This window comes from Humulus lupulus, chromosome X (assembly GCF_963169125.1).
Source record: "Humulus lupulus chromosome X, drHumLupu1.1, whole genome shotgun sequence".
Classification (NCBI taxonomy): Eukaryota; Viridiplantae; Streptophyta; class Magnoliopsida; order Rosales; family Cannabaceae; genus Humulus; species Humulus lupulus.
The window spans coordinates 156,348,218-156,367,170 of record NC_084802.1 but is presented as its reverse complement, the minus strand read 5'-3'; the positions used below and the strand labels follow the sequence as shown (position 1 = coordinate 156,367,170).

General features: G+C 34.4%; 1 long non-coding RNA gene across 1 annotated transcript; it reads left to right on the top strand.

The window, feature by feature from the left end:
• The first annotated feature begins 14,659 nt into the window (after positions 1–14,659).
• LOC133804664 (uncharacterized) lies at positions 14,660–17,524 on the top strand. Its single transcript, XR_009878570.1, has 3 exons — positions 14,660–15,167; positions 16,394–16,529; positions 17,397–17,524. It is a non-coding gene; the product is annotated as an uncharacterized LOC133804664 (long non-coding RNA).
• The last annotated feature ends 1,429 nt before the right edge of the window (positions 17,525–18,953 follow it).

Genomic DNA, 18,953 nt, shown 5'->3' with positions numbered 1-18,953 from the left:
AAGAGTTGGAACTCTTCCGGTTTGTGAATCTTATCTAGAAGGGAAAATGACCAAATGTCCTTTCTCTACGAAAGGCAATAGAGTCAAATAACCTTTGGAGCTTGTACACAACGATGTCTGTGGTCCAATTAATTTACAAGAAAGTGGTGGGTATGAGTACTTCATCACTTTTATTGACGATTACTTGAGATATGGTCATACTGACTTAATGCTTAGGAAATCTGAAACCTTTGTAAGTTTCAAGAATTCAAAGCTGAGGCTGAGAAGCGATTATGTAAGACTCTTAAGACACTTTGTTCTGATCAAGGTAGAGAATATTTGGATTTAGAATTCAAAGATTTATTACTGGAGCATGGTATTCTATCCCAACTCACAGCACTAGGAATGCCACAGCAAAATGGTGTTTCATAAAGAAGAAACAAGACCTTGTTGGACATGGTCAGGTCTATGTTAAGCTACTCTTCACCTCCTCTCTAATTCAGGGGATATGTACTTCAAACGGCGACTTACATTTTGAATGTGGTCCCATCTAAGACCATTTGCAATACGCCACTAGAATTGTGGAATAGAAACAAACCTACTTTGCACCATTTTTGCATTTGGGGGCTATCCTACTCATGTTCTTAGACCTAAATCAGCGAAACTTGATTCAAGGTCTGAAGTGTGCATTTTTGTTGGCTACACTCCAGAGACAAGAGGCGGTTATTTCTATAGTCCCAAGGATCAAAAGGTATTTGTCTCCACAAATGCAACCTTCTTTGAACATGACTATATGAACAACTATAAAGCTCGGAGCAAGGTAGTATTGGAGGAACTCATAGCTAATAAAATCTCATCATAATCATCTTCATCATTAAATGATAAACGACAAACTGAGGAAACCACGACTCCTGAAAGAGAAACCCCGATGCAATGTCGTAGTGGGAGGATTATGAGACAAGTTGTTTGCTATGAACATGTGGCACATGTCCTTGTTCCTTATACATCCAAAGACGATCCATTAACCTTTAAAGAATCAATGAATGATCCTGAAAAGGAGAAATGGCAAGAAGTCGTGAACCAAGAAATGGAATCGTTGCATTCCAATTCTGTCCGGGAACTTGTGGATCCACCTGAAGATGTTAGGCCCATTGGGTGTAAGGGGATATACAAGAAGAAAATAGGTGTAGATGGGAAAGTAGAGACTTTCAATGCGAGGCTAGTAGCCAAAGGTGGCACTCAGAGAGAAGGTATTTATTATGAAGAAACATTTGCTCCTGTGATCATGCTCAAATCCATTTGCATTTTCTTATACATAGCGGATGCCCTGATTATGAGATATGGAAAATGGACGTCAAGACAGCTTTTTTGAATGGCTGTCTTGATGAAAGTATCTATATGGTACAACCAGAAGGGTTCATAAAGAATAGGGAAGAACAAAAGGTGTACAAGTTGTTGAAATCCATTTACGGATTAATGCAAGCATCTAGTTCATGGAATATCACTTTTGATGAAACAATTATAACATATGGCTTCGAACAGAATGTCGACGAAGCATGTGTGTATAAATACATCAAAGGAAAAGTGGTAGTTTTCTTAGTTCTTTACGTTGATGACATTTTGCTCATTGGGAACAATGTAGAGACATTGTCAAACGTGAAGAAGTGGTTAGCCGAAAAGTTCCAAATGAAAGATTTGGGCGAGGTGAGCTATGTTCAGGGAATCCAAATCCTAAAGGATAGGAAGAACAAGCTCTTGGCACTTTCTCAAGCTAATTATATAGATAAGGTGCTTGAAAGATTCTTTGTGGAAAAATTCCAAGAAAGGTCAGTTACCGACCAGACATGGAATTGTTATCTCCAAGGAAAAATGTCCTAAGACACCTCAGGAGGAAGAGAATATGATAAAGTATCTCTATAATTCAGCAGTTGGGAGTCTAATGTATGATATGTTGTTTACTAGGCCCGACATATGTTATGTGGTTGGGATTGTAAGTCGTTATCAATCAAATCCTGGTTTGGAACACTGGTTTGCAGTAAAGAACATTCTCAAATATCTTAGGAGAACGAGAGATTATATGCTTGTATATTCAGGGGGGGCGGGTGAGTTGAATCCCACTGGATACACTGATTCTGATTTCAAATGAGACAAAGACAGCCCAAAGTCGACATCTGGGTCAGTGTTCACTCTTGGTGGAGGAGCTATTGTTTGGAGAAGCATTAAACAATCTAGCATAGCTGATTCAACCATGGAAGTCGAATACATAGTGGCTAGTGAAGCAGCAATGGAGGCAGTTTGGTTGAGGATGTTCTACACTTATCTGGAAGTAGTTCCAAATATGGATAAGCCACTAATCCTGTACTGTGACAACAGTGGAGCTTGGCTGACCTATTTACCAAGACACTTCCTGGAAAGTCGTTCATGGGTCATGTGCATAATATGGGATTAAGGGAGATGTCGCACTTGCTTTGAGGGCAAGTGAGAGATTTTAGGATTAATGCCCTAAAAGCATGTAAAGAAATTTTATTGGCTTTAAATAAAAGTACACTTTTATTATATTTGAATGTTATAATTATTATTTGAATTAATTATATGAAAATATCAAGAAAGTTCCCTATTCATTCATGAGAAAATGATCTTGTATTAGTACGAGAGAATTAAGATCATATATAATGAATAAAATAGTTAGTAAGATATTAAAGTATGGAATCTTTAATGAATGGTTACTAGTACGATTTGCTAAGCATACGAGATGCGAGTAATCTAGATTTGGATTACTGTTGTGAATAGACATCTTAGTAACAGTGTTGTATATAATAGAGATTATATACGATAGGACCGACGAGAATTAATTATCTTTGTAAACTTGTTGTTTGACATAAATATTTAATTGTTATCATAATAGATGATAATTTATAGATCAGTTTAAATCCTAAATATTCATGAACTCCTGTTTGTGTTTATTGGATCTTTTGATTCACTCATTAAGTTCTCTTATAATAATGAGGCTAATGACTTTTGTTTTGGACATTCAATATCATGGATGACTGGGGGCATGAATTACAATATTGGAATCCATGCTTTCCTAACGGATCGAATATTGGTTCCCTTAAGGGTTAACTCTTGAACTGAATAGTTATTGAGCTCAAATCTATAATTAGAATACAGATTAATTATTCGCTAGTGAATTAATGGTACTTATAGATCAAGAGGTAATTAGAAGGGTAAAACAGTAATTTTGACCAACTCCAATTAACAAACTAATAATGGAGGATAGAACTACATATATTGATTATATCAATGGACTACAAGAGAAAACACTATAAATGTACTTCTATAAATACTCAGAGTGCAATTCCATATTTATAGTGGAGTACTAATGGAATTAATAAATAATATTATTAGATTAAAGAGTTTGATTAATAGTCTGCTTTATTGGAGCATCGTATTATAGGTCCATGGTCCCTAGATCACCTCTATCCTACACTATCCAGGGTAAATATGTCAAAAGAAAGATTTGTAGAGAGAATGACTAAATTGCAAAGAAATTAATTTTCCAGTGCAAGGAAATAATTATGTGATAATTATGGGTAATTGATTAATTGTGAATTAATTAATTATTTAACTATATATTTTTATTTTAAAAAACTATAGGTTAAAATTAATATTAATCTTGTTTGGATTAATATAAAGAAAGAGAATAATAAATATAGTATTTAGAATATGATATTTATTTATTTATTTTAAAACTGATATTTTAAGATAAATTTAATTTTGAATTAACTGATATTTATGTTGGGATAAATATATTGTCTTAAAAGTTGATTAAACAAACAAATTAGAAAATTAGGGAAACCTTAATAGGGTTAGGTGACACACACTGTACAACACAGTGTGTGGCGCCTAACTCAGTGATTTTTATCTGTGGAATTTGAATTTTGAATTTCAAATAAATTTTTTTAATTAGTTATTTAATTATTCTTTTTAAATATGATTTAAATAAATAATTAAATAGAAATATCATATCAGTTTTACTTTGAATTTTATTTTTAATAAAAATAAAGATGATTTAATTAGATTAAATGATTCTTTTATATAAGTCAGATAGTACGTGACTTTTAGAACAAGTTTTTAATTATTTTTATGAGATTAAAAATATAGACTCTCTCTTTAAAGCGATTGTTTTCTCTAAACCTGAAAACTATTCTAAACCTCTTCTCTCAGTCAAACCTCTCTAGATCTCATGTATAGAGTACATTTAGAGAGTCACATAAATCAACCTTTTGAATCCTATGTTCCCACACATGTCCTTGTGTGTTTGAGGATTGGTCTAGAAGATCAAGGTGTGAGCTTTCAGATTACTGTATAGGAAGATTGTTGATTTTATACAAAAAGATTCAAGGACACTTGATAGGCTACAAGAGGTAAGTCCTGATCTGTTTTGTATGAGATTTAATGTTTATATATGTATATGATCCTGGTTAGTATTAATATTTATTAAAATGAGTCCATATATTCCGCTGCGCACCTTTCATTTGATTATTTAATACCAACAATATGACATGACTAATGAGAATTAATTATCTTTATAAACTGACCGTTTGACATAAAGATTTAATTCTTATCATTATAGATGATCATTTGTAGACCAGTCTCTATCCTGAGTATTCATGAACTCCTGTTTGTGTTTATTGGATCTTTTGATTCACTCTTAAAAGTTTCTTAGTATAATGAGGCTAATGACTTTTGTTTTGGAGATTCAATATCATGAATGGTTGGGAACATGATTTAGAATAATGTCATCCATACTTTCCTAACGGATCAAATATTGGTTCTCTTAAGGGTTAATTATGGAACTGAATAGTTATTGAGCTCAAATCTATATTGAATTAATGATACTTAAGGATTAAGAGGTAATTAGAAGGATTAAACAGTAATCTTGTCGAGCTCTAATTAACAAACCATTAAATGGAGGACAGAACTAAAAATTTTGATTTTATCAATGGATTACAAGAGAAAACTCTATAAATATAATTATATAAATACTTAGAGTAAAATTCCATATTTATAGTGGAGTAATCAAGGAATTAATAAATAAGATTATTAGATTAAAGAGTTTACTTAATAATCTGGTTTATTGGAGCTTCGTATTATAGGTCCATGTTTCCCAAATCACCTGTGTCCTACATTGTCAAGGGTATGGATGTTAAAAGAGAGATTTGTAGAGGAAATGACTTAATTGCAAAGAATTTAATTTTCCAGGGCAAGGAAATAATTATGTTATAGTTATGGGAAATTGATTAATGATGAATTAAACCTCACTAGATCTCAAGTGTTGAGTACATCTAGTGAGTTCTAAATCAACATTTTGATTCCTACGTGCCCACACACATCCTTGTGTGTTTAAGGATTGGTTTGGAAGATCAAGGTGTGAGCTTTCAGAATAATGATAGGTAGATCGTTGATTTATACAAAAATATTTGTGAACTCTTGATAGGCAACAAGAGGTAATCTCTAATATATTTGTGTTTAATTTAATATATATATGTATGATCCTAGCTGGTATTAAGTGTTTTTTTATAACGCATTACGATGTGCAATTTGATTTCATATTTAATACCAACATAAATAACATGGCTAAGTATTATATGCTTAAAACAATGGAAAGTGAGTTAAGGAAGAATTACAAGGGATCGAATATGGACGATATATGTGAGATATTGTTTATGTAGATATCATGAAAAGACCTAAATGGTAATTTTATTTGCCTGTACTTTTAACTTGCATAGTGGGAGATGAAATGTCATCCTTGATCATTGATTCATGGGCCAATGACCATATTTTTTCTACTTTCTAGATACTTGATTCGTCAAGGGAGCTTGTTGATGGCAAGGTGACTATGAGAGTTGGAAGTGGGGGGGTCGTTTCAACCAAAGCATTAGGGACAACCCGTTTAGTTTTCAGAAATAAGTATCTTGTTTTGAACAATGTTTATTTTATTCCTCGATTTTCTAGAAATTTAATTTCTTTATCTTTGTTGCATGAACATAATTTTGATGTTTCTTTTAATAATAATATAATTTTTATTTCAAATAAGGGTTTCAATATTTGTCATGCAACTGTTTCAATTGGACTATATATGCTTAAATCAACTGAATTAATGCTAAATAATTCTGAGTTATTTAAAGTAGAAAATCCAGAAAGTAACAAACGACAAAAGATTTTTCATGAAGATAATACTTATATTTGGCATCTTAGATTGTGACATATTAATCCGGATAGGATAAACTAGTTAACAAATGATGAGCCTTTGAGAGAACTTGTAATGTCCTACTACTCCAGGACTGTTACACTGTGTGTTTAAAATTGTGCTTAACTTGTTAAGTGAGTTATTTGGACTCAAAAGTGTAATTAAAAATAAACAGTGGTTTAGGTATTAAAATTTTTTGTCAAAAGAATGAAACTTTTCGTTAAAACTTTAAATATTTACAGGGGATCCCAAAAAGGTTTTAAAAAAATTATACTATAATCAAGGTTACAAAAATAGTCGGCCTAAGCGGCAAAGTTGGACTTATACCCTAAGTCCCTTAAAAGTATCTTGATCGTGGAAGCCAAGCAGGCTAAGTATGTGCGCACTGCCCTAGATCCCTCCAACTCATGGCTGGTCCAACTTTCCCTTGCCCTTACCTGCACGACAAAGCACCCGTTAGCCAAGGCCCAACAAGAAAACTCAACAAGGCATAACAAGTATTCAATTATACATAAAACATTAAATACATGCTTCACATATTATAAACAAGCTGAAGTGAACTTTCTGACAAGTTATACGACCCATGTACAATAAATGCGTAACGTAGCCCCATTGTGGCCCTGCCATAATGGCCTACATTCCGCATGATTATTTGTGATTATGGCCCCCTTGCAGACCAATCACAAACCATTATCAACAACAGATGCAATTATAGAACAAATATATATAACCCTAATCAGAATAAGTGAACGGTTATAACTACATTCAAAAGTTAGGGCCAATGCCTTATTCTCGGTGCATGTGCCAGTTTTCTTACCTCGAGTCTTGTGCTGAAGACAGACCGCCTCAAGTGCGATCCTTTTCCCGAGCCTTGTAGAAACCATACTCACAACAAAAAGTTATGCTTACTAGAGACTAAGTTTGATAACAAGCTCCAAAATTAAACCCAAGCTCTCAGGACCTCAAATTCCATTCAATGGTGTAATGGAGTCATTCATAGAGCCCCCAAGTGGGGCCCCAGATCAAATCCTAGAAACCCAGGGTCTATTTCCCAAATACCAGAAAACCCACATTTCAGGGCACCTGGCGCGGTCGCGCTAACAAAAATATTTGGGTTCCTAGGACACTAGCGTGGTCGTGCTAGGTTCCTAAAATCCTAAAACGAGCCCAAAAAGTTCATGTTCCTTCCCAAATTCAAACTTACGATTTCAGACCTAAACATCGATTTTCCAGCAGCTGAACATGTAATTCAGATCTCGAAACACTACTGTTTACCGAGTTTTTCAAAACTATAAATATATTAAAAGATAAGAGCTAGAAAGAAAGGCTAAGAAATAAATAAGATCACATTTTTTACGTGGTTGGGGCATTAATGAGCCTTAGTCCACGAGTCACTAGTATTAGGCTTTAGAGAGTTTTGATAATGGAGGTTTTTTGCAAGTTCAACAGTGTTTTCCTTACAAGAGAAAATCTGGGATCCTCGCTACAATGCACAACTGACCCTATTTATAGGCAGTCATGTCACTTAGGCTGGACTAATCCAGGCCCAATAGGGATATAATTACAATTGCTCGCTAATGGAGCCCACATGGGTTGTTAATCTTGGCCCATTGGGCCGACTTAGGAGTGGTGAAGCCTTACAACTGTGCTTTGTACGTTAGCACGGACTGCTCCACGTGGGCTATTGAGGAGATTCTGGGGACAGGATCTATCAGACTAGTGGTAGTACCGTTTCCTAGGAATAGTGTACACTCTGTGCAAACACCATTCTTCAAGTTAGTTAGGGAGATCAACTGCCGGATTTCTCGGGGACACATCAGCTGTAGGAAGGACTGGGCTTGTTCTACCCGACTAGGTGATCCGGGTTCATTTACCTATGTCCTGGTTCATTTACCAAGGCATACATCTTGATGGTGGTGCCTTCTCATGGATCCCACTTGATGCGATCTGTCTCCTGGAATGGATCGTTCACTATCATAATTTACATCCCAGAGGATATAGAATGAATATGATCAGAAAGGTGATTTGGATATGCACCTTAGTTTTGGCCCCTTTGCTATGCTAGCGTTAATTTCCAGTAACCAGATCCATGTGATCCGGGGTGACAAGGTATACTTGTTCATTGTTCACTAGGCCCAAGTTGGGCCCGGACCTCTTCAATGGGCCCATGGATTCATTTGGTCATGCCACGTGTCGTAGGTGGAAATATGGATAACAACTACCATAACCAATATACAACGCCATAATATTCATAACTCACTAAAAACACATCCAAATCTAGCAATATACAAACTTAGAATTCAAAGCTTAAACTTACACAAAATCCGAAAATAAACCACCAAAATCCAACTCAATTATTGGAATTAGTTCAGAATTTGGGTTTCAAATCTATTTAAAGTTACATTCCAAATGCTCAAATACTCATCAAACAACCTTAAAATCTCTTTGATCTCAAAAATATTTGTAACGCCCTACTGCCTTAGAGCCGTTACTAAGTGAGTTTAAATGTGCAATTAACTCGCTAATCGAGGTTTTAAGTCAAACGTGTAATTAAACCATAATTACAGTCATAAACAGTTCATTGAAAAATTATAAGGCTTATAACATTCGGGATCCCAAAAACATTGTTTAAAAATATTTACAACTCAAGACTTAGTTAGAGTCGACTAAACGACAAAATTCAAGTTTTCTACAAACATCTCCCAAAAACACCCCTGGTCATGGCAGCCAGACAAACTGGACATGTATGCCCCGCTCACCATACTCAAGGGTGATCAACCCTCCCTTTGCCTTTACCTGCACCACAGAGCACCCGTGAGCCGAAGCCCAGCAAGAAAAACCTCACAAACAGATGATAAACGCATATCAAGCACTTAATATAAAATCAAACCAACACCAAGTCATACAAGTACGACCATGCCGTCCCAGGCCCTGAGCTCACGGTCTAAACCGTAAGGATATCCCAGGTATCCCTTGGGATCTCACCCTAGCAACTCGCACCCTGCGTGCTAAACGCTGCACCCGGCCCCTTGCCGTTCTCGGCCTTCGCAGTTCCCGACCATCGCCTCTCCCGGCCATCGCCATTCCATCGTTAACACATACACATTATATGCTAAACAGATATTAATACACACATAAATCCAATCAAAGGGCCATGCCCTGGAACTCAAGCAAATAGGGCCGAGCCCTGCAACACAAGCTCTATGGGAACAATAGTTTTCTTACATGTGTCTCAAGCTTTCTAAGCACCGATATCCCGAGCATAGTTCCCTAGTCTGAGCCTCGCCAAAGCCCTAATCACAACACATTAACAGTATCCACCCATCAAACTCTAATCCAATAAATAACTTTAAGTCACAATTCTAATCTCTGGGACTTCGAATTCCATCAATCTGGGTGACAAAATCCATCCCGAGCCTTCGCAATTAAGTTCCCAAATCAAAACCCACAAAACTCCCTGCACCTTGAACTAGGGCCACAGCCTACCCACAAGCATCGCGGCTAGCCTCAAAACAGGGGCTAGACACCTCCTTGAAGCACACACGGGCCGCGACATGCTTGGCCAAGCGCCGCGGTGCGCCTCGAATTCCATGGCCTCTCAAGGCCTCGCGTGAACATAAGTCGCGGAATTCCCCTCCTAGGGTCGCGGCCCTCGCCTCTAAACCCAGAAAACACCATTTTCCTTACTTTTCCCTTCGAGCCAAACCCCACATATCTCAACCAAAATCACCCCTAACCTCATAATTAAGCCCAGAATTCATTCTCATCCAACCTAGACATACCAATAAACTCAAAAACCAATTCCCACACCCATCAAGCAGTCAAAACCAGTCTTAAAATCCAAACCATGCATGTCTAAGTCCTAACACCCAATATCAACAAAATTTAGCTGAAAACAACATAACCCAACATATTAGAAAGCTTACCTTATACATAATTGAATCCCCAACTCGATTCCCTAAGCTCCAAGCCCTGGTTTTCTAGTTAGAGTCTCCCAAGCTCAGCTCCAATTCCTTAGTTCTTGGCTGGTTTTCCTCCAAAATAGCACTAAGCCTTCAAGTGAAAAACACTTAACAGAGAAAGGGAGAAGAAGTGGGTCGGTTTGGATAAAGTCTGGGGGTTTCCACTATTTTGTTTTATTTAAATAAAATCCATGTGGTTACCTCAAGGCTCGGGGTACCAAAAATGTCCCCGAAGGCAAAATGGTAAATTTCCCCAATACTCCCTCCTAGACATTCTAACCTCAAATATGTCTCCGAATATTTATTTCCATAACCCGATAACCCCATAGAGCATCTAATTCCCGAAATACCCCTCGACTCACCCCGAGTCAGATTCTCAACCCCGTTCTGACTTTCGACTACCAGCTCTCTAGGGCTGTCTCGGATCGTGCTACACAAATATATCACAAACATTACATATTTATCACAAACATACCCCCAATATCCCAAACGGGGCCCACATGCATATTTAATTCAGCTAAATATGCATCACTATCACATATTCACATATTATAACAATAATTCACCTATTGCCCTCCAGGCACACTAATCAAGGCCCTCGGCCTTATTAGAAAATTTGGGTCGTTACAACTATCCCCTCCTTACAGAAATTTTATCCTCGAAATTATCTGAATAACTCGGGATACCGCTCCCTCATCTCCGACTCAATTTCCCACGTCGCCTCCTCAACCTTGTTGTTCCTCCACAACACTTTTACCAAGGCGATGGTCTTGCTCCGCAAGACTTTATCCTTCCGATCAAGAACCCACTACAAGAATTTTGCCTAAATATTACATTAAAATATTACAAATTTTTAGAAATGCTATTGTTATGCTAGTAAATAAAAGAGGCGGCAAATGAAACATTTATTAGGCGCCAAATTAAAATAACAAAAGAAAAAGCAGATGAAAAAAAATGCTTATCCCTACCCTAATCATGCCTCCTCTGCTTATTTTTTTCTCTAAAACCTAGTCTCTCATTCTCTCTATCTCTCTGTCAAAGTCTCTCGGCTCTCTCTCCCTCATGCCTATACTCTCTAGTTTGAATGTAAAACCATGACTAAGCCTACTGAAACATTTTATTCTCTCGTCACTCTCTTCCGTTGAGTCGCTGAAGCACTATTGACGATGCCCCTGCTGAAGCAAGAACCCAAGCAACCCAGCTGCTCAAGAAGCCGTACTTCTCTGTGAGTTTTCTTTTCCTTTTATTTTTTTAGATTTCAGTTTAATATCAAGAAAAATTTTGAATATATCAATACATATATTTGTTTGTGTTGGAATTGTTTCTAAGGGAGAGGATATAGTGAGAAAAATTAGAGGTTGTAAGCATTTGAATACAAGAAAGAGCAAAGAGCTTTTATGTGTTAAGAGAGAAACTTTTGAGAGCACAAATGTTGTGAAAATGTTGGTTCTTGCTGTGTGTTGAAGAACCTGTTTGAAAATTTCTTGTTCTTAATTCAAATTTGTGCATATCATATATTTATAAATATATATATACTGAGTGTTGTTATTCCTCTTAGGCCAACAATGGTTAGGACTTCCAATGGTTTAGCTCGATAGTTCACCATTTTTAACACTTGTCTTTGTCTACCTCTTTTATTGTTTGAATCTTGTAATCGATCCCTATGTGTCAGAGAAACTTAACATTTTGATTTTGGGATTGGGGTCGTGAGTTATTCTCACTGCTGTCTGGTGTTGTTTTTTGATTTGCTGGTGTAGTTTTCCTTTTAACAGGGGTATGCATTGTTGTAGGCATTGTGAACACTAATATAGAAAATTATTGAGGTGGGGTCTTCTTAGTGTTTGTTTTCCAATTGAACAGTTCAATCTTCATATGTTTAATTTTGTTTGAGTTATGTGATTGTTGAAAAAAAAAAAAGTTTTGAGTTATGTGTTGCATATTTAGAGTGCTTTTCTAGTAAAATGAACTGTACTGAACTTAAAGACAAAACATTTCGTATAGGTGCTTCTTAGAGATCCATTCGATGACAATGTAATCCCCATTGTAGAGGAACTTCAAAGACGTTTACCTTTAACAAGAGCCAGTCCTAAAGGCCATGGTGAAGAAGAAGAGAAAGCCTCAGGGGTACGAGATGAAACTGAAACCAGCGAAGAAAATGGTATGCCAATGCATAACGAAATTATAGTTTTATGCTTAGTTTCCTTGTCTAGTTCTTGTGCTTACATTGAACCTTGAATGTGGCATTGCTAGAACAAGTGTTAGAATACTTATATAGTGCTTTCTTTTTATATTAAGCTATTTGTATGCTTTCTTGTTATCATTTTAGATTATCGCTTGAGCTTAATATTTATGATGGTTTTGGATACCTTGTGTCATGCAATGCAGAGTTTCCATTCGAATTCTGGGCCTTAGAAGTTGCACTAGAAGCTATTTGTAGTTTTCTTGATGCTCGCTCAAGAGAATTGGAAGCTGAAGCTTATTCAGCTTTATATGAGCTGACCTCCAAGGTAACAGAAAGTAGTTCTTTTGCCCAAAACATAAGAAGTTAAATATAAGTGACCATAATTTATGTGCCATTTTGAAAGGTTATTAGCCTAAGCTCTTTCTGGCCTATTAGTGTATTCCATTGCCAGAGCCAAACCGATTATTTTCTTAAGTTATGAACAATAGTGTCTAAGATGATAGTGGGAGTTGTAAATAATTGTAATGCATGATTCTGATTTCATAGCATGATTATAATATAAACAACAAAGATGCTCTGTTTGTTCAAATAGATTTGAATGATTAATCTTAAAGAAATTTTATTTGCTTAATTGGTTGACCATTAGACTTGTTCAACACAACTGTAGGCCATCTTTTTCATGATTTTTGTTGAAGTATCAATTTACTATATGGTTTGAGCAATTCTTATAAAAATAAGCATAAACATATCTGGAGACAAATCGAACATTACAAGAAGCCCAACATCAGTATTTTTAGGTCATGTTTGGAATGTGAAATTGGATTGGATTAAAAAATATAAGGTAAAAAACATAAAAGAATGAATAAAATAATCATTTCTGAATGATAAATTAGAATGAAACAAGTTGGGTATAAAGTTGTAATTTTTTTTTCTTATCATTGAAATATATGAAGACGGGGATTAGATAGATTGAAATGATCTCAAGATCTTACTTTGTGCATTTGATTTCTTGTTCTTTTCTATTATTGGGTATATATTAATGTATTCATTATTGATGAGATTTAAGTGTTGATCATATGTAATTATTCCATTCAAATGATACAATGTAAACCATGTGCTTGTGAAAATACCTCAAAGAACCATGTGTGTGTTGCTGCTTCTACTTTTTGAAATTATTAAAAACATGTATAATGTACACTTTGTGAGATGTTTAGATTTAGTTATTTGTCTGTACCAGCTTATCCATTTTAATTTATAACTAGAAAATATTATTATATTCCATATTGAGCTTTTTCTTGATCTCACTTTTATTTATTCTTATAATTTGAACTTGTGTAATGGCATACAAGCTACTGGTTTAATGGCATAGAATATGTATTTTGCTATTGTCTTTGGTGTATTTTGTTACTGGTTTGTGTTATTTTTTTTACTGCTATTGTTGGTCTATTTTGCTGCTACTGTTGATCTATTTTTTTAAAACTTGGTAATTTAATCATGCCACAATTACATAGGTCCAATTACTTTAACAATTTCCTTGCTTCCTATTAGTGCATACAATGGAATAAATTACCAAATTTAAAAGAATAGATCAGGTAATGGACGAGTTTTGTGTCATAAACATCTAGTTTTGGTAATGGTTTTTTTTATGGATTAGTTGTTGCTCTGCTGGTTTTGGTTATATTAATAATTATTGGTCTATTCTTGTGTAAACCCAATGGCAAAAATAAAAGTATAAAGTTTTTCAATGTCTAAGAATTTTTAAGCTTGTTATAGAGTTTAATTTTTACCCTTTTCTTTTTTTGTTGATGCAGGACAGACAAACCAGCTGGAATTCTGTGAGTATTGCTCACCATGTCCTCTCCTTACAATCAGCCTTGCAAATTATCTTTTTTATTTTTTTTCTTTCCTTTTTACTAATGTAATGTATCTTCCATTTGGGACATATTTTGGAAAATGATTTAATTGGTAGTTTGTGATTAAGAAGTTGTAGTGGAGATTGTTTCTGTCATACATTAAAGATTCGTACTAGCTTCTCTTTGGTTGCTTTTATATTGTCACTGCAGATTGGGATTTTCACATTTGTCACTACAGATCATGATCTCTGTTTTAGGCTCCTGTTAGTGGTATCTTTTATGCTCTGCAACTAGTTTTGTTTTCTGTTTTGTATTCTTCTACATTATTAGTATTTTTGTTATTTTATATAGTCAATTGACTATAGTACAATTAAAAGGGATTTTGTTTTAATCTATCAAAATATCACTATGCGTGTAAATAGAATTATTGATCACATGTGTTGGTGTTTTAAACCTTTGAAAAATGGCACTACTAAATTTCTTTTTATTTAAGTCTTTTAACTCTAAAGCTAAAATGGTAGCTACAAAGGGGATACCTCCCAAACACTACGAGCCTAAGACAATTGGCATCTAATTATATTTCTGAATGCTTTGTGCATTTGCATTGGTACTATTCTATTATGCAATGTCCTATCTAATATTTGAATTTGATGAGTATGACTTTGTTTTTCCATGAAATAAAGTTAGTATTCTATTCCCTAATGTGCAACAAATAAATCATGGTGATTAAGTTGTGAAATCCTCCCCCCTCATCCTTTTTTATAAGTGTTTTTCATATGATATTTTAAATATAGTATTTTTTTTTTCTTATCACAGTAGTGGGATTGGAGGGATCTCTCAATATTTGGCAACCTAATTTGATTCAAAATGTCAAGGCATCACCATCACTTCAAGCTCAAAGGGTCAATTCTCTCTCTTCTGCTCAAGGATTGGCCACTAAGGTTTCCCTCTCTCTCTTTAACTTTTTTGTTTCCTCTTGTATTTAATTTTCATATCTTATTTATGTTAATGTTCCATAAATATGTCATCACTGGGATCTAGTGATGAAAGGGTTTCAAGACCTAATTATGTCATCACTGATTTTCTTTTCCCCGTCTTTCAATTGTTCATTCCCTGACACTTGTTATACTCACGTGCATTATATAATTTTGATACATTTAAATAATACTTGGAGGAAACACCCTTGTTTCGATGCATACATGTTATGTGTGTTTGGAATGCCTCTCTAATGTTTATGACTTACACTTTAGTATGCCTTCCATTTCTGTAGTTATATATATACATACTATATAAGACTTCTTTGATAAGGTTGTAAAGTGGCATTGAAGGTTATATTAAGTATATTTTTGGAAAGGTGGACCTTCAATTTTCGAGTAAATATTTTCAATTAACATTTTATCATTATTGTTGTTGTTGTTTTGGTTTGGTATTCCTTATTAATGCTATTAATGCTTTGTGTAGTAAAGATTTTTATCATAATATATTGAGACTGTCATGTTTACCTCACTTTTGCTTTCTGCTTTCTGTCTATGTAAGGTACATACATAATTCTTATATACTCTTTCTCTCGATCTTCTAGCTCCCTTGCATAAATTTTTAACATATAGACACTCAAAGGCAAAGGCAAGCACATGTATGTGAATTTGTACAAGCTTAAATTCTTAATATTTCTTTTTTTAGTTTTTGAGTATGTTTCAAATCTGATCTATGATGCTCTATTTTTTGTGCTATTTTTGCTCTCCAAGTGTTCTAGTTATTCACAATCATATGAGTAAAATATTTGTGCTATTGTGTGATTGATTTAGCTTAAATGGGTTTATTAATTTTGTAGGTATATACATTTGTGCTACAAGGGTTGTTTAACTATAGTTATAGGTCAAATTTTATATCTTTATCTAATTTTTTATGATTGATTTGGCTGGGTTTTGTGGTAACATTGGCTTAGTTTTGTGCCAATTTTGGCTTAGTTTTGTACCAATTCTAATTTGGGTTTGTGCTGGTTATGGTATCTTCGAAGTGATTGTAGACATCTTTTTGCTTTCCTTTATACCACACTTTTAATTTGTAACGTCATTGTAGACAAAACTTAATGTAATTCTTTAGTATTAAAAATGCATAATCAATATGATGTATACTTGTGCATAATCTATATTTATAATCTTAACAGATACCTTCTGGAGTACTATAAGTATAGATTCTAATGTTCGAGCTGCTGATGCAGCTCTCAGAGCATTGAATAGGAGTGACATAGCCGGGAAACGCATAAATAATGAACCAAGCTGCCCTGGTAGAGCATGTCAGAAGTAAGCTTTCTTTCTTTCACTGGGTTGATGCCCTTATTTTCTTAGACATTCAGATTTCAAATGTTTATGAGTTTTATTGAATTAAGTAAATTAAAGTCTTGGTAAATATAATATCCTTTGATCTGGATATTGTTGATTAGTAGTTACTAGCTAGAGAAGCTTTCTCTATTTATTTGTTTAATGATAACTATGTCTAAACTTAGGCTATTTAGGATTTTTACCCCCCGAACTATTACCACTACCGTATTGTGCCCCCTAATTTTTTCAGGCCGTTAAAAATTCCCCCCAAAATATTCACAGTAATGTAAAGAAGGACTTCCGTTAACTTTCAACACATGTGGCTAACCATACGCTAACATGGCTCTTTACATGGCACTGACATGGCCAAGACACATCAGCATGTAAAGAGCCATGTCAGCCTTTTGTTAGCCACATGTGTTAAAAGTTAACGGAAGTCCTTCTTTACATTACTGTGAATATTTCGGGGGGAATTTTTAACGTCCTGAAAAAATTAGGGGGCACGATACGGTAGTGGTAATAGTTCGGGGGGTAAAAAACCTAAATAGCCTTAAACTTAAGAGACCAAAATCAAATCAGTATAGGAATTGAAATGCTGTGATTTTTTCACCAAATTAGAGCGTTGGAATGATTTTCTTCCTGAATTGGTTTGACTGCAAGATTATTAGGCTCAATTACTTCCTGCTGTCTTTTTGTTCGTTTTATGTAGATTATTACCAAAAGTTTACACAAAACCAGAGATTTTTTCTCTATTTTTATATATATATTTAAAAATCTAGTTCCATCTGTGAATCTGTTTGATATTTGTGTAATAACCTCTTGCTTTCTTTCTCTCTTTGTTTTTGTGAGTTATTGTGTGACAGTTTGTACTTTTGGGCTCCAAAAAGATATCTGATTCAGTTCATGAAGTTTCCAATGCTTTACTGAAGAGATTGCTTCTTGGACATGAACTTTGTTTTATTTTCTTGATTGTCTCCAAGGTACAATCTTTCTAAATTTTATAATTGTTGGGGTTAATTGTTATTATCATTATGTTTTATCATTTGGTTTGTGTTTTATCATGATACCACTTCGTTTTAAGAGTTTCACATTGGGCAGAATATACAGAATTTCTTTGTTTGCCTAGTCATTAAAGATAAATACAATAGTTATTTTATTTCTTCTTCTCTCCCTAAATCCCATTAGCGTGATGACAGTAATTTTGTGACCAACCCAATACTATCCGATACTTAGAGACATCATATTGTGTGTTATCATTTCCTTAAATGAATTGTGTATTCCTTGCCTTAAATATGTATATATTTTAAAATTTTCTTGTGATAAGTTTAAGTGTAAATGTTTTGCAGGTTGATTAGTTAGTATTAATTATTTAAATTTTATTGTAGCTAAGAAAATGGACTCACAACAAAGACAAGTGCACAAAGGATGATGAATTGAAGGATGGAGCAAGTTTCATGCATGGTTTACTTTTGTGTATCTTGTAATGTTTCTGTTTTTCATTTTTGAAGTAAAAAATGTTCAAGATTATAAAACTTTATTATGTTAGGCTTTCAAACTTAAGTTAGAATTAAGATCTCATGAAGTAGACACATTCATGGTTTGAATTAGTTATTGTTTAATGTAATACTTATGGTTTATCAATCTATTGAGAATTACATTTTATGATTAATTTTTTTTTTATCAAAATACAATAATGAAAATCTTTTAATAAAAAAAAACCTTATAAAGTATACTTATCAAAATAAAATTTAAAATATATTATCCACACTAAAGTAACAAAATTTTATTATTAGACTTTTAATATGTTATAATCTAGAAACATATTATAAGCGTAACAAATTGTTATGAATTATATAATATAACTAATTAAAAATGCTATCAAAATAATCAAATGTAACAGTTGAAAAGTGTTATGCACAAAGTATAAGATTAAACGTCAAATTTATAACCAAATACTCTAACTAAATTTTATTATTTGAATATTATAGCAACTAAAAATGTGTTATTGAATAGTTTAAGATAACATCGAATATAACATTCAAATACTGTTATAGAAAACACATGACTTTTAATAATAGGGGCTATGTTAGCATTTTCAGAAGCGTTATCAATACTTCCGGTTAGCAGTTTTTAAGTGTTATGAATACTGTTTTTTCTTGTAGTGACCTGAATCGGCTGCTCCTCATAGGACCAATCCTGATCCAGCTCCAAATTTTCGTAACTCAGAACGTGCGTCGAATCCGACACATACTTCCGGAGCATGGACACATGAAAAACATCATGAACCCCTGATAATGTTGGAGGCATCGCTAGTCTGTAAGCTACCTCTCCAACCCGTTCCAGAATCTCGAAGGGGCCAACAAACCTAGGGCTCAGCTTTCCCCGAACACCAAACTGTTTCACTCC